The 16,778-nt window shown below is 40.0% G+C and overlaps 1 protein-coding gene across 1 annotated transcript in view; it reads left to right on the forward strand.

Moving 5' to 3' along the window:
• Gpc3 (glypican 3) overlaps positions 1–16,778 on the forward strand; it is a 348,387-nt gene that overhangs the window by 261,738 nt on the left and 69,871 nt on the right. The gene's annotated exons all lie outside the window — the stretch shown is intronic.

Raw genomic sequence — 16,778 nt, forward strand, 5'->3', positions numbered from 1 at the left:
TCCTATGCCATGCCATGCTTCATAAATGAGAGGGCCCAGGCACTTGGCTACAATTTGTAGCTTGGGAAAAATTTAATGTAACTAAAATGTTTATGCAAGAACAGACGTTTCTGCGTCAAGACACTGGCCTGATTGTATTTTTGGTGTGAAAGTTAGTGAATTTTTGACATTCTGAGAAATAAAAACTGTTTGCAAGGGCTTTCTAACGGTAGCGCATGTCGCTTGGATTGCATCATGAAAGTCCTGACAGCACATTCGGGTGCAAGTCCTCTAGAGCCTCCTAAAGTGTCTGAGCTCAGTGGGCACTTAATAAATGCTTGTTACTGCTGCCAAGCACATGGCCAAAGCAGTGTGATTACTTACAAATGTGTCTCAGAGGGTACCATGGCAAAGACAGCACGGGCTACTTTACCTAGGAGTAGTGGTGGTATTGATTCTCGGACTGTTTATACTAATCCCAGCTCACAGTGTCTGGGTGAGAATACTCAATCGTAAAATTCCTGCATTAAAAAAGCAAAATTTCAGGGCCCATCACTGTGCCTCTAATCCTGAGTCAGTGGACTTTAAAGAAGAGCTCATGTGGTATCCCGGGCCCTACAGACTTCTGAGATGGAAAAGAAATGTTACTACTCTGATTTTTTACAGCCTCCCTGGGAAGGGAGCCCAAGCAGAACTATCTCAAGAAAGATAAAGTGTGATGAAGAGAGCCTGGAGAGATGCTGCTCATTAGTTTGGTTGACATGGTAGAGACATGGGTTGAGCTAGGCTAGGGAGACAAATCCTGGGAGGAGCTAATGTTAAGATCTGCTTCCATGGACCATGAGTAAAGTTGGAATAAGTAAAGAGAAGTAGACCAGACAAAGACCCGTGGTGGACAGAATCTGCCTGCAAAGGGAAAAAGTTGAAGAGATACAGGCTTCAAGGTGATCTAGCAGTCATCAATGGATTTACAGCACAGTTAAAGAATATGGACTTACATGCACGTGGGTCTAAAGTTAGTTGTGGATCTTACCCTATTTGTAGGGTACTGTAATATATATATATATATATATATATATATATATATATATATTCATACAAAATTATACATAACTATATATAATGCATTGTTTTATATAATATATTATAGTTATATGTGCATATATAATTTTGTAATGCATAACTTTAGGCAAATCAGTGCCTTCATTCTCCCATCAGTAGTACTACATAGCTATCTAAAGTGTATGTGTGTGTACATACTATAACACACATAAATACACGTGCGCATATGCACATATATAATTGTATGTGGATGCCAGGCCCTTATTAAGTGGTAATTATGGAGATGCTGTTCCAGCTTTTCCCCATAGGCAGGACTTAACTTTGAAAGGGAGCTTCAGTACTCTGGCCACTGAGTTTTATGGGAGGGCCGATTCCTTTGTTACTTCTCTTGTTGGCTCTCTCTCTCTCTTTTTTTTTCCTTTCGTTTAAGTTTCAGTCAGAAAAACACAAACTAATCCTTAAGGAGGTAGAGGTAAGCAGAAAGATCAAATTCGCCATCAACACTCCTTTCTTCCCCCTCTACTCATAAATTAGCGTGTGAACATCTTCAGCTTCTATACAAATGCATTGAGCAATCGATTGTCATTGGCAGACCAGTTTTACCTGTTAGCACTGGTCCGGCTCCAGACACCCACAGTGACTTTCTTTCATTCCCACCTGTGTTGCTTTACATGCACAAAGCACATCTTTTCAAACAGATAAAACCCACCTTTTAGCCATTGTTTGATGTGAAAGTGAGAGTCTTTGGGTAAATGACAAAAGACAAAGTTTTGATTATGATGCTGATAGTATGTTTGATTTCTATAGCACAGACGGTTATTTCAGTCATTGCACATTCTCCAGAATGTGGAGACTCCAACCTGGAACCACGTAAGATACACTCTCACAGAACCATTCTTTTCAAGAATTCATTATCCTTAAACATTTCATCATCCTCACCAAGTAATAAATGTTTATCCCTTTTTATTGCTAGAGAAACTGAGGCAGGGAGCCATTAGAGGCTGTGCAGGCATGCTGCCAAAACATCTAGTGAGTATAGTTGAAAATTCAATCAATTATCCAGATGTTGTTTCTTATATACTGCCAAACATCTGGATTCGCTGAATGCCTGACTAAATTGGCCTAAACTTTTGGCAGTGGGGAGGTAGATTCAAGTTAACTTGCCTATGTTCACATGTGAGTGGCGAATCCAGGTAATGTTACTTTCCATAATACGTGTCTATAAATACAGACATATCTTCCTAGCTGTGCTTGTGTGTCTGCCCTGTGGAACTAGACCATTTATGAGCATATCCCCAAATAACTCAACTTTCTCCCACAGAAATTCTCAGCTGCCTTCTTTTAGGTTTCTGTTGATAGCACTTGAAATACTATACTCACTAGGGGAATAAAATAACATTATTTCCACATTGACAGTCCCACAGTGTAACCTTGAGGGGATGGGTCCAGGGTCAGTCCCCGGCCCACTTCCTGGGAAGCTGTGCAGGTGTGTAATGTATTCCCTCCTTCTAAGCCACAGTCCATACGTAACATTCCCACAATGGAGAATGAGGTCCTTTTAATTTCTTTTTCAGTTTCTAATTTGTGTGAGGATTTACTGTTTTGTGTTAGGAGAGAAACTGGACCCTTATTGGTTCTCAGTGTTGGTTCTGGAATTTAGTAGACCATATTGCTTTTTAAAAAAAATAAAAAACCAACTTTTGTTTCTGTTTGTGTCCATCTGCTCCTGTGTGCAGCGAAGACTCCACCAGTACCAAAGAATGGTCATAATTGCCTAACCAGATCTAGGTCACTTAGCCTCTAACTTAGTTTTGTTGGTAGCATTTTCGAAGTTTAAGTATATTTACTCGTTAGAGATAATTTTGCTGTTCCGAAACTACCATAGACATTATTGTCTCCAAGGAAAACCTAATCATTTATCATGTTCCCTATTTCAGTAAAGGTTCAAGTAAAATTCCAGAAGTTGTTTTCCTGCCTGTCATAAAGAGTTGTGGCCAGAGCAGTAAATACCTACCCATTTGGTGTCAAGAGTTTCTCATTCAAAGTAGGATAAAGTCTCATCTGTTTAGGATGGCTGAACTGTCCTGCTGAATGATTCCGTCCAGCCGTGTGATTCTGTGATTTGTGACTCAAGGTCAGGCTTTAACCCAACATCCTCTTGTGAACAAGTCTTGTGACTTGATTCTCTGCCCTGCACTCTTTTTAAAACACCCTGTTCCCAGGTCACCTCTTTCCACCTCACAACCTCTCATCTTGGCAGAGGTGGTCCCCTTCTCACCAGGCAGATGGAACTTCAACTTGCCCTTCCCTCTAGCCAGTTGTCTGTTCTTCTTCCTTCTTTTCATCCAGCTATAAAACCTTAAATGGTCAAAACCACTTTGGCATTTATCACTCCTACTATGTATCCATTCCCCAGGGCCAGATATTTGACCTGTCTTTGGATCATGCTAACCATGGAACTCGATCTAAATGATAATTCAGCCATACATTTGCACAGCATGATTCAGTTTGTAGATACTCTCCCATGAACGTTAGCTAAACTGATAACATTGGCTCTAAGAGGAAAGCAGGATGGGTAGTGTTACACAAGTTTTCTAGAAGAAGAAATTTTAATGTAATGAGACCCAAACTCCAAGGTTTCATTCTCTGTGCTTTCCTTCAATTTCTCTTATGAAGAGAAAGAGAACAAGAAGGTACTGTTAGGATCCATGTAGAAAAGATAGGAGTACAAATATCAGAAGCACCTTAATTTTCAAGGTCCAAACATAGTCATTTCTATAGTTTAAGGCTTTCAAGTCTTCAACAAAGAAAGACTAAGAATCTTTTTCAGAATCTTAATTGGGACAATTATTAGGAAACTGCCTACCAAATTTATGATGTACAAATAAAGGTGCTTTGTACCATGTGTTTGAGTTTTTTTAATGAGCTATCTCAAATTCATAGACAAGGTTAAATGCCCAAAGAAAAATGTAAAAATGCACAGTACATAATGAAATATCTCCACTGCCATCTCTTTCTAGAAACAGTGGCAAACTATTTATAAGATGCTTGACAGACTCTGGAACAATGAAGACACTTGTTTTCCAGATAAAATGTTAACGTTTTAATAAGCGAATTTGTAAAGTTGTTGAGTAGCGAAGATGATACACGGTCCATTCCTTAGCATGCAGTTTTCAGATCTTTGAGTTGGAGCTTAGTCATGATAGAAACACACCAAGTAACTTCTTCATTGTCTTCTCCTGAGAGCCAGTGCATGCTGTAAAACACTGACCTGAAACAGTAGCTTCTAGAAAGGCTAATGGTGATCATTTCTGGCTTTTAAAGAAAACAGTTTTTGAAAGTCAAATTTAAATAAAAGACCTTCCCCAAATGGAGCTGTGTCCCAATGTCTTGGACAGTATGTCAGAACTATACCAGCTTCCATTCCCATACAGAGCGGGGCAAGGGGGCGGCAGAGATTTGCAAAGCCAATGAGGTGACTTCTCAGTCACAAAAGGACAGTGTAAATTAGTCTTTAAAGATCAGGCCCTAGACTTTCTGGAGCTGAACTTTATTTCACAAAGGAAGAGGAATTAGCTGATACATTCCAAAGCACATTTATCATTAAAAAATCTTTTGTCGTTCTGCTTAATAGCTTGAAATATAATTACAACGTCTGGTGGCTTTGGGGGAGCATGTGTTTTTAATATCTTAATTACTATTTACAGTTTAATAACATTACACCAAGAAGAATTCTCAAATATTTTAGATTAAATTTCTTGAAAAGGAACTATTTTCTGTATTTAGAATAAATGCCATAAATTGGTCATATATTTCAGTCTTTGCATATTAAATTACTCAAAAGTGGAAGATAAGTCAGGAATGGTGTGCAGCACAGTCTTGGTATCATTGTCGTGATAATATTGATTGAGCAATCCAAGGAGATACTTTTTTCATTACTATATTTTACTGTATTTGATTTTCTATAGAATTTAATTTTTTTTTATTTTTATTGTTGTATGTGTATACTATAGTTTGCTCCAAAGTCTTACCCAATACAAGTATGGATGCACATAAACAAGAGTGATTGTGTGTGTGTGTGTGTGTGTGTGTGTGTGTGTGCGCGCGCAGTACGTCATGGCAAGAGGTCATAGTTAAGCAGTTCATCTTGGAAACAAGAAGCAATATGGCACACGGCATGAATTTGCTAATTATTTATATCTTATGTACATTAGCTGGGTTTATTCATAGTAAGTACACCTCATTGCCCGTCACCTTCATTCATTAAACTCATGAAATAATTAAACTCCACACTGAGTGGAGGCATCTCTATGAGGGTCACTGAACAAAAGCAGACAGAGCCCATAGGACTCATGGTGCAGGCCCTGTGTTTTCTCCCAGGGGGTGACTCAGGGCCACATCGAGAATCAGTCCTTCTGACACTCCCATGCCTTGACTCTCAACTCCTCTCTTCCTGGGTGCTTTAACAATTCAAGGCCTTCCTCCTCCTAGAATGACAAACTAACATCCTATTAGTGTGTTTAAATGTCAAATAACTCAGTTATTTTAGGCCAGTGCATTCAGATTCCGGTACATAGTCAATATGAGGGCCTCTTGGTGTTATTTCTACCACAGAAAGGCTAGTTTTAGAATTCTTCCTAGATACTGGGTCTTCTGAATAGAGCAATAAAAATCTCAAGCTGCTCATGAAACTCCTGAATGTTTAACCCCATGGAAACACGACCTGAATATACTGAATATCTGCCATCCACAAGGAAGTCACTGAATGTGTCCCAATCCTTGTCAGCAACCTCCTAAACTTAACTGCTGGTAAAAATGGAGAGCAGATAAGAGAATGTGAGTGGCAATGACAGCTGCACGTCCATATTTTGGTGCTAATGGGCTTAGGAGTCTTCTTTGAAGCTGATGGCCAACACTTTCAAAATTTCCTTGATCATGTCATTAGAATTCAGACAAAATCCAATGGAAAAAAAGAGTGCTGAGCTCTCTTGTCTGGCTATCTTTTCCATAGAGAGCACACGCTCTCCACCCTGGAGACAGCCCCGTGTTAATTGTCCCAACAACATATCCGGCGATAGTCAAACATGCCCACAGTTACTTGTTTTGTTTTGTTTTTTTTTTTCTTTTTGAGACAGGGTCTTTCCCATGGTTATTTGAGTCTGAACCTTCAATTTGAAAGATATTTGACACATGACCAGAAATGGAACCACATTCCCTATGGGCTCGTTGTTGGTATTTAGCAGAGGTAAAGTGGTAATAAAGTCAGCCCTGAATCTCTAATTATAGGATCTTCTTAGGCAGCAACCACGGTGATTTTGCATAGCAACTGGAAAGTGGAGTTTCTCAACCAGACTCATCTACTATCCAAAGGGAAAATTACATCATTGTTTAATTCACTGGATTTCACTTGGTAAATTCTTAAGAGTTTGAAAGTGTGATCCCTTTTTCTATTTAATAAGTTGATCTAGATACTTTCTTATAAGTTGTCTTTTTCAATGGTTATTTTTCCCAAACATTATGTTGTATGGGTGAGTCTGTGACAAGAAAAAAAAATTGAAAAGCCAAAATACTTACATTCGTGTTATGTCGTAAAAATGAGGCCTAAGTTCAGGTTAGTTACATCCCAGGGCCCTGAGGACTCTAAGAATTATTACCTTGCTAGCATTGTCAATAAACTTTGAACTAGCACAACAGAGAGACGAGGAGCCGTAAGTCTGGGATCCAGTACACTGTTTCACCCTCCACTTTAAGAGGCAGAAATTAGATTGTGGAAATCACAAACTAGAGTTCTAACATCGCATCTAACCGAAGTTCTGCATTAGTTTCTTGGCTAGCACGAGTTCTCCGTAATAATTGTGGACGAGAAGCCATTGTGAGCTCTCTTGTAGCAAGTTGAGGCATTGCCTCTTATAGCCGTGTGATTGAACGTGTGCTGCTGGGCTGCAGATCTGCCACAGACACAAGTCAGCATGGTTTTTAACAGAGATAACTATAATTTTTTTTCAAACAAATGACAAGAAATGTTGGCAAGGAGACAACCTGCTTTAGTTGACATGTAGCTAATTAATTATTAGACCTAAAGAATAATTTTCTTAACAAACTGATGTCAGCCTGGAGAGAAGCCTTCGCTGCTTTGCTTTGAACTTAACTTTGACTGATGGGCTTTTTTTTTTTTTAAAAACAAATAACCTAAGACAGAGAAGCCAACTTGCCAGTATTCAGTCTTAGCATGTAGGAAGGTAGGATTAACTAGTATATAGATATTGTCATTGGATCAAAATATATCTTAACATGCTGAATGATGGGGAAACTAGAGAGTTGAAATGCTACGTGGATAAATATATAGTGTTACGTATAGATTCACAAACACATGTGTAAGTGATAGGGGAAGCCGACTTTGCAAACATAATTGTTTTGGTGATGATGGAAATGGCAGCAAGGAGCAATCACTAAACAGTACTTTAGATAGTGTGGTCAATATTGGCAGTGAAGAAGTATATATGTGCACAAGTATATTGCAATGGGAGAAAGGAAGACATGAGGGTGACTAGGAAATTCTCTTCGCTCTATTTAAAGGTTTAGAAGGACTATTTGGTGCCTAGGCTCATTGCTCTACCTGAGTTTTTATTAAAGCGGCACCTGTCATCGTTGTAACCTGATTGGTACACGATTAGAACTGCTGTGGGAAAATAGCAAATACAGCAGTAGTGTATTTAATTTGGAGTAAAGAACAAAGTTGTTGGAGCCAAAGAGTTCTGTGTTCAATTACCAGATATGTCCTTAGATAAATTACCTAACTTTGCACTGTTTGAGTTTCCTAATACCTGAGAAATGGGTATACTATCATCTGTCCTGAATGCTCAGTGTACAAAGAGGAGATCCAATGAACGCATGTCATAGACACCATAAATTATAGCTATTCTTTCCTTTGCCCTTATTATAGTGTGAAGTGTTAGCAGAAGGGAAAGTGAAGAATCCCCACTAAGCGGTTTGAGTCCTTGTGCACAATTGAAGGCCTACGTCTTTTCTAGTTTGGAATGTTTCCGTGATCTTAAAATTCTAAACACAATAATCTGAATTCTAAAGATTCTTGGAAAAATGTATCTAGCCAAACTTCAACAGATTTTTTTAACTGTTGAAAATTTAGTTTGGCTCAAAGTGCTTGAATAGAAAATGAGGATGATAAATTAAATATATGTGATGTGATGTGATGTGTGTGTGTGTGTGTGTGTGTGTGTGTGTGTGTGTGTGTGCAAGTCAAGTTCTTTAGATTCTCCCCAAGTTTGAACTCTGCCCTAAATTAGACACTCTATTAATAGGCAAGCTGCCCTTGGAGCACAGCTTAGGGATCTTAGCACATGATCCAGAAGTCTCATTTTGATCTTGAGCCCACCAGGCCCTTTCATGGAACGGTAGTATCAAGTAGAAAGACTTCAGAGCTATAAAGTTCATAGCAAGTCAATCTGCATTCCTTTTGCATTTTGTTCTTTGGTGGAAGATGTTGAGAGGTTCCTATATTTAAAATGCGGCTGCCATGGTTATCCTTATTGGCAGATGTCTCCCAGGAGGTATTTAGAATGATCTGGGAAAATATATAATATATTTGTGAGTGTGTGTGCAGTTCACATGCCAGGAGAACAGAAAGAATTCACAAGGCTTGGGGCTACTGAGCCTTAAGACACCATCACTCTCAGCTGTTGGGGTGATGTCAGAGTTGCCGGGAAAACTGCTTAAGGCCCAAATTCCCAGAGCTCTATTTTGAATTGCAGAGAAGCTCTGTTTTGCATTGCAGAGCTTAGGGCAGGCCAGACCCATTCCGTGGACTCTACCTTCAAAGAACTATGGAATTTGTTAACTACAGACAGAGACTAGTGACCACTTGTTGTCAGGCAAAAGGAAAGCTGCCCCCTGCTGCCTGAGTCTTTGTCCCTGCCTGGGATACCATGGAAAATGGGGAAGGAATCCAGACTCATTAATGAGCTAATACAAAAGACTAAGCCAGCTAGAGGCAGTTCGTTATAGCTGCGTATGGATTCTTGAAGGCATTGGAGAGCTGAAAGATGTCCAGCCCAGAACTCAGTGGTGCTAACGCTTTTGTTCTCCAAACACAAGTAGAGGATATGTGTATGGGAAGCCACTCGCTTTTTTGCTGATTTATTTTTTATTTATGTTGGTTTCTAGACTATTGTATGACAAATTGGCCCATCAATACTTGTGACCCGCCAACTTGCAGAGCCGATGATTGTCGCAGCTACAGGTTTTCACTCTAAGACGTTGAGATTCAACACAGAAATGAGTGTCTCCTTGGGGGCGTGGCCTCTGTTCGTGTCTGTCACTCTTGGAAGTCACTTAAGCCATAATCATTTCTATGACACCTTTTGAAAATCAAGCTCCAAAGGCAGAACATCAAGTAAAATAGGGTCATACGTATATGCCGTCACATTAGGAGTTGTTTAATTGATTAGGCATCTGTGTTTTATGTGCCTCTAAGTTGGGTTGGCTTATATGTATGTGGATAAGGACATACAGAATCCACTATACTTACACATCTGTTGTCACACATGGGTGTATCATCACCATTTGGATTTATTTATCCATTGCTGAGCAACTATATAACCCAGCACTATGGGCAAGTGCACATGGCTAACACTTGAAGGTGATCCCTTTTGAGGTGGATAATGAGACATACCTACATTCCTACTATCCTAGCCTTGTGTCAGCGTTATAAGAGAGGTGTAAATGAAGTCCCGCTAGTCCAGAGAAGGAAGGATTAATTCCTACTGAGAGAATTAGACAGGACTTCAAAAATAGGCAGCCTTTAAGCCAGGCTTTGAAAGAGGAGGAGAATTTTGGCAGATAATGATTTCAAGGAAGGATCTTCCCGGCAGAGGTGGTGTGAGCCGTGGCTCCTAGCCATGGAAGCACATGAGTAGGCATGTGGCTGGAGAGCTGAGGCCACAGGCTCGAGTAGAAGAGGAGATGGCAGTGAAAGATGAGACCCAGAGAGTGCTTTCAAAAATGCCAGCGGCTATAGATAGCACAATAAGGAATCTAAGTTTTACTCCTTTGGCAGTGAGAGCCGCCGAAGGGACAGGAACATGAGAGGGGTATGGTCAGAGATCAGGGTTTGAAAATGTTCACTCCGAGGGTAGCTTGAAGAGGCAGGGGTCAGAGGTCAGAAATTAGAGGCTCCCCATCCAGCTAATCTTGCAAGAGTTTCCAAGGCAAAGAAGTGAAGCCTGCCATTCAAATTCATTAAACCTTCCTTTCTACCGCCTGATGGAATAGCTTAGGGAATGGGAACTGCTTTGTCCCTAATGTTCGCCCAGCCACCTTTTTACCTGTTAGCAGAACATAAGAAGGATCGAAATTGGCAGCGCTTTGGGTCTCAGAAGAATGTGGTATGTCATAACTGGCTCAAGACAGACCCAGTAGCTGCTCCAGGACCCAGTGTACAAAGTTAAAAGAAAAATCTAGTACCTGTAAAGATTTATCCCTCGCTGAACCTTAAGACGTTCTCACAATGAGGTAGATCCCCTGATGAATGTGTTAACTATTACTCTTTAATCAATTTGTTACACACTCTTTTTAGTCAATATCCCAATTAAAAGTGGCTCCTTGGATGTTGAATGTTGAGTGTCATCCATTCACTGAAGTCTCAAAAATTACTGAAACTGTGAGAAAGATCGAGAGAGATTATCGTGTTTTTCTTCAGCTGCCACTGTGGGAGCTTAGATGTGTTGGAGAGACTACTGTGTTTCGTGACAGCCTCACAAAGAGGAGTAGGGGAACCAGAGGGAAGCAGCGGCTGCTTGCCTTCTCCGTACCTTTTTAGAACAAATTTCCTTATTTGAAAAAAAAAAAAACTCCTGTGTTTTGCTAATTATAGCAGCTACTTGTAGTTTGCTGTTTCCCAAGAACAATCTATAAGAATTTTGTACACTTAATATACAGCACCTTGCTTGTTCTGTTTAATTCAATCATATGCTGACAGTGAGCTGACCTGACCTTCCACCGACAGATGCTCTGGCTGTTTCATCTCTCCGCCTCAGCACACACTTGTGCCCTTGCTGATTGGGTCTAACACTAAGAAGGCCAATAAACCATTTAGGATTGGTAACACCGGAGCTAGTTTACAGCCTTCCATAAGGGTAGAGTTTTGTCCTTCCTGCTCACTGTGCCTTGTGCTCTTAAAACATCCTGGCACATAGTAGGAGGATTGATATTTACATGAATTAAGTGACTGATTCTGTCCCAGTTTTTTGACTGTTTGGACAGAATGTCTCTGTCTAACACCTGCCCTTCCAGCACTTTCTGAAAGTTGATCATGTTATCTGCTTTTTTAAGTACAAAGATAGAAGGGAAATTAGCCCTATGATGAGTCATATATTTAATCTTATCCATTTTTGAGTTAGATGATATAATTTGGGACTCATGGGAGCTAATGATACCGGAGATTTTGGGGGGGGGGGGCGGTATTAGAGTTGCAGTAAAAATAGGGCTATTGAGATGAGGTAAATATACTTTGTGCATGAGGAAAGTAAATTAGGGGAATAAAATGCAGAGACCTGTTCAGGGAGGAAGCAAGCACACCGGGAATTCTGTTCACCATTAAACATAAGGAGCTGTTACCATGACGGTTTGCCTTTAAAGTTTATGTCCAGAAAAGTCTAGGTCTTTCAAAAGGCCGTCTAGAAAACAGGTGGGGTAGCACATCCTGTGGTAGCGGAAGCAGGGGGATCGGAAGTTCAAGTTCAATACAGGAAGATTAAGGCCAGCCTGGACTGCACAGACCCTGTGTTAATCCACAACAACAATAATAAAGTCGTCTAGAGTTCTTCTTTGCTTGCTTTTTGAGAACGACTCTAGAAGAGTACCATGTCCTCCGTGCAAGTTTCTTACTCCAACTGTTCAGAATCTCCTTAGCTCGTTAGGAACTGGGCAAGTCACAGTCTTCTCTCCCCTCTCCCTTCTCTAACTCTTACTTGGAGAATATGTGTGGGTTTTTTTTTTTTTTTTGATGAAGACAGCAAAGCATGTCCTACACCTTCTGTCTACGCTATCACTTTCAAATAAGATACCAAGCAACCTACTTTGTCTGTCAAAGCCTAAGTAATAGGCACTTTCATTTTCTTGGCTCCTTTTCGCTCCAAGCTTAGCTTGTTGAGGCTTGAACAGATGAGATAAGACAGAAATTCATACACCCATTTGATTTCTAAGACTCCGGTCTTCCTGGGTCCTGAAGTCCTGTGCTGACTCATGTGTAGGTAGCCAGAAGTTGAGAAGCACATTCTTAGTTGCAAGTGAAGAAAATCTTGGGCACACCTACCCATATTGCATCGATTCCTCACACTTGCCTGCAGGGTATAATATCCATGAAGAAGGGCAGCTTGTCCTCTCATTATTTCTGGAACCTACTATGGCCCATTCACATTAAATTCTCACTTCTCTGAAGAGGTCTCTAACTGTATACCCTGATTTCCATAGCCAGTTACCAAATGCTTTAAGGTTTCTTTTCTCTGTAACATTGTCTTTCTGAGATGCTTTTATGTCCTTGTGTCATGTATGCCCATTCAGGTCTGTCTTTCTTTCACCAAAAATCCCATGTTGGACACAAAGACTAGAAAAAATATCCATGTCAGTCCCTACCTTTGGCTTCTAGGAACCTTTAGTCCTTTTTCCTTCCTTTTTTTCTTTGTTTACTTAGAGCACGATAAACGCCAACCTGATCTATTCCTAGTTTGCTTTATATATTTTCTTTTATTGATGCCAAAACAGCTTTGTGTGTGTGTGTGCACACGTGACTTTTTTCTCTGGTACAAAGAAACTTGGAAGCCTTACATTTCCTTGATTCCTACCTTTTCTGGCTGAGAGGCAGTGCTTCCCCACAGCTCCTCGGTTGTTTTTCCCTCCTATCCACCCACTACCATCTTCTATATAAGAATTTCTCATGTAGGTTAAAACATTGTTTTTTTTTTTGAGACAGGGTATCCTGACTAGCCTGAAACTCTTTGTAGACTCAAACTCAGAAATCCACCTGCCTCAGCTTCCTGAATGCTGGGATTAAAGGTGTGCACCACCGTGCCCAGCCTAGGTTAAGGTGTGTGTGTGTGTGTGTGTGTGTATGTATGTATGTATATGTGTATTTAATGAGTCCAAATTTAATAGAAAATAGTAAAAAGTAAAATAAGTAAACAAATAATCTAGAGAAGGCATCTGAAAACCAAATAGTATGTATTATGAGCTTGCTATATATTTGGTTTCTGCCTCACAACCTCTAATAAAGCATGTCATGCTTGTTGGATGCTTCATTTTTTTTATTTAAGAAAATCCATAATCTATAAATGCTTTTGGCTAGCAATGATGAGCGGCAGCAGTTTTTTTCCAAAGCAAAAGCACCAGAAGTTTGGAAAGGAATTTCAAGTTGTGTTATAATGCAACTGATCTCTTTCTTCCTGAGAAAGCTGGTATCTCGCCAGAATGTTCAATTCAGACCCACACACTCTGGGTGTATTTATAGAGTGCCCAATGAGGAAGAAGAGAACATGATCAGCTTTGCTCCCCAGCACAGCACCAATGACAAATAATCACCAGGTGAATGTTACGCAGCACAGAACTTGGGGGGGGGGGGGATGCAAATACCATCTAAGTATGTGACAGATAGACATGTACTGGGTTGAAAGCCACCGCAACTCAACTTGTAACAGCAACAGTATTAACTCTAGGAAGCCAGAAGTGTTGTTATGGATGCTATTGGAGAACCCTTTTTTGGAGGGATGGACATTTAGGTGTTTATAGCCACGTTAAAAAAAGCTGCAGCATTGTAATTCTTATTGTTAGGGAAATTGTAAATAGAGAGTGATACATACCTCAAGCTGGGCTTAAACTCACAGCAATTCCCCTGTCTCGGCCTTTCAAGTGCTGGAATTCCAGGCATGCACCATCATGCTTAGCTGCTTATGAAATCTTAATGATATATAGATGTTAATAAAAATATACACTGCTGTGGTTAAATGTTTATTTCCAATACCACACTCACTTCTATTCCATGATTTAGCTGTCATTAACGTATTACTGTTCTCTTCCACAGATGAGAAAATTAATATTTAGACTGTAAATCATTCAAAAATTAAACTTGGGCTTGAGTCCCTGTCTTTTTACTCTGAATCCCATAGTCTTTCCTTTACCCTCCCGAGGCGATAAGAAGTAATAAGAATCATTAGAATAATGCTGTTGCCTAAGAAACCAGCTGAGCAGCACTAGCAGCCCCATTTCTAACAATTCCTCCCTAAGAAAGTCTATGAGAACCCACAAAGACACATAAGGCTATGTCACTGGCATTGTTGATGAATAGCAAAAACCAAACAAACAAAAACAACCAGAGTAAAAGTCACTCAACAGTCTACCAAATGGAGACTCATTATGTGAGCTCTCCTGCTCCTAGACAATGGAGTAATATGCAGCCACCAAAACTTTTTTCAAAACATCATTGTCCTTAAAAACATCTCCATTCCACTTATTGCCAAGTATAAGAGGAAATGGTAGCCAAGTGTGGTGATACACATTTGTAATCTCAGAATTTGGGAGGCTGAGGCAGGGAATCAGGAATTTAAGATCAAGTATGGCTACATAGTAAATTTGAGACCCTGCCTCAAAGAAAAGCAAACTATATGGTAATATTGAAGTACAATCATTTTTCATAAAAATATGAGTGTGTCTATAAGAATGTGTGTCCAAATATTCGCAGTATTACAATAATTTCCATTTTTCACTCTTATACCTCTCAATGCTGTGCCCAAATACTTATAAAAATTATTTTTAAATTACAAAATGCTATAAATCTATTTACATTTAAAACAAACAAATGACCTTTAAGACAGCTATATGACCAAAAACTAACTTGAACCACCAGGTGTAGTGTTGCACGCCATGCACTTGGGGGGAGTCAGAGGTAGATAGATCTCTGTGCGTTCAAGGACAGCCAGAGCTGTATAGTGAGACTCTGTCTCAAAACAAAAACAAAAACTTACTTTAGACCAAACTAAAGCACCCTCAGAATCCCATAAAACATCTGAGCTGTCTCTATCTACCTTCATTGTCTCGGAAATCTCCTAGCATTTGAATGGAAGCAGTAGGAAGGGTTACCTGGCCCAGTGGCCTGCAAAGGAATATACATTTTTCCAATATTTTAACCTCAAAGCTCAGGTATTATCACCTCTGAGGATGATGAGTCTTTGTCTTCCAACACAAGCATGCACCACCATGCCCAGATTGTAGTTCTCGTTCATAGTTTCCCCTTCGGCGGTCAGTGTTTCAGAGTCAAGAGGCTAATGGTCTATCCTTCCATGGGTTACCTTTACATTCTTCAGTCTTTTATTTCCCCTTCTGACATTGTCCTAGCCCATTGTTGTCCTATGATTGTACAGCCAGCAGTAAGTATATAACCCTCAATACTCTACGATCAAGGTACAGTAGTGTATATGCACAACTCTCAAGTCAGCACAGCCTGAAAGCAACGTCGCTGTCAGTGGGCTACTAGGTACAGGCATTCCGACATTCAGTGTCCAACTGCAAAGGAGTGAGCAAAGAGCGATGCTTGTTGGACCTTGTTTTTTTCTTAAAGGATGTGTATGTGCGCTCCGTCTTATATTATCTACTATACTAGTATCCAAACTAAGAATGCAAAGTAAGTTTGATTTAGGGGGAAAAGCTTCAAATCAATGAAATAAATGCTTTCATAATATAATGCGCCAGTTTTAAGGCCTAAGACAGTGCTAATCTCTCAAAGGCTAAAGAGAAGGCCATCTGACAGCTTTGCGACATCAGGGACTTTAGTCACTCTTTTACATACGTGTAAAACCTTCAGACAGTCTTGAGAAAATAACCTTTATATATATAGGTTTTTTTTTTTAGAAAAAGAGATGGCTTTGAAGTTTGAAAATCAAAGCAAATGAAAGCGAGGCAGCTGCTTCTCAGTGTAGAAAGGACTGTTCCTAAACTGTGAGAAACTTAATAAGGATTTCAAAGGGCAGGGATAACTTATGTTCTAATGGGCACAGTACAGGGAGCTCCAGGTTAGAGACAAGCAGTTCGCAGCCGCTAACACATGAATGCAGAGGTTTACCAAGTCTTCCTGTGTATGTCGCCCTTGTCATCTTTCACTATTTCTGGGCCTCTGTCTCTCCATTCCCTCTTTGTTTTAGCTTTCTTGGTCACCCTGCTGTCGCACACCCCTTTTCATTGAAACACATCATTCCTAAATGTGGCACAGCATAGACTTGGGGTCTTTTTTGTATTATTCCTTGTGTCTTTTGAATAGAGTTCCTCTTTCCCTGTTCTTTTCTCTTTTTTTTTTTTTACCCTAAAATAAACGACACCTTTTTTTTTCTTCCACAAAACAAACAAAATAAAGTAAGTCCAGCAGCTTTTTTATTTGTGTGTGGCCCCAATTGATTTTTTTCCCCTGTGGTTCAGTGGCCCTTGAAAGAAAAAAAAGGTCCCCACCCTTGTACTAAGGGGTCTTGCCAATTTAATTCTTCTTCAAAAAAGGAGATGAATAACAGTATGGACAATTAGTTACTGTGGGTGGGAGAAGGAATTTGGCTGGAGGCAATTTTCTTTGGAAAGAGATAGGCCGGCACAAGAGGTTGAAATAGCTGTACTTGTGAAAAATAGAGGGTATGAAATAACTTGGTGGAAAGTTCAGCTGAGAACGGGAACATCTGGGGCTTATTCAT

This window comes from Myodes glareolus, chromosome X, assembly GCF_982192425.1.
Source record: "Myodes glareolus chromosome X, mMyoGla1.1, whole genome shotgun sequence".
NCBI lineage: Eukaryota > Metazoa > Chordata > Mammalia > Rodentia > Cricetidae > Myodes > Myodes glareolus.